A 788-nucleotide genomic window follows, 5' to 3' on the forward strand; every position below is an offset into this window, starting at 1 on the left:
AATGAACATTTCCTTCAAATAAGTGGTTTAAGTATGGGCGATCCTGTTTCAACCGTTCTTGACAATATATTTATTACTCAGATCAAAACACAAGCCATACATTCTGTGCTTCATCCCCCACTATACTGGTACAGATATGTTGATGACACTTTTGCTGGTTTCACTTCTACAGAACACACACTAACTTTCTTTAAACACATAACTTTCACTCATCCCAACATCAAATTTACCATAGAACACAAAAACAATAAATAGTTATCCTTTCTTAACCTCAAAATTATTAGATCTGACACACAGTTTAAAACCAAAATTCACCGCAAAAACACACACACTGGTCTCTACATCCCCTGGAATTCCGCTCATGACACCACACAAAAAATCAATACACTTAAAAACCTCATAAACACAGCCACAAGACTCTGTTCAACGGACTACATAAATGAAGAAATTAACAACTTAAAGCATTCTTTTATTCACACCAATAAATTCCCACCAGATATAGCTGAAAAGCTCTCCAACATTCCCCACAATAAAACTGAACTCACGAACAAAGTTGACACTAACAAACCCAACAACAGTACATTACACTGCAGTTTACCTTTTGTTCCTGAAACCAGCTCAAGAATTATCCACACTTGGACTAAACTAACCATTAAACACAATATTTCTGTCAACGTCAAATTCTCACAAAAACCTGGCCCTAAATTAAAATCGTTACTAAACAAAAAATATTTAGAATCACACAATACCAATGTCATTTACAAAATAACATGCAATAACTGCCCAGC

The 788-nt window shown here is 34.9% G+C and overlaps 1 protein-coding gene across 1 annotated transcript in view; it reads right to left on the bottom strand.

The window, feature by feature from the left end:
• LOC106468131 (mast/stem cell growth factor receptor kita-like) overlaps window positions 1-788 on the bottom strand; it is an 86,501-nt gene that overhangs the window by 18,026 nt on the left and 67,687 nt on the right. The gene's annotated exons all lie outside the window — the stretch shown is intronic.

The sequence above is a fragment of the Limulus polyphemus genome, unplaced genomic scaffold (assembly GCF_000517525.1).
Source record: "Limulus polyphemus unplaced genomic scaffold, Limulus_polyphemus-2.1.2 Scaffold2884, whole genome shotgun sequence".
In the NCBI taxonomy this organism is placed as follows: Eukaryota; Metazoa; Arthropoda; class Merostomata; order Xiphosura; family Limulidae; genus Limulus; species Limulus polyphemus.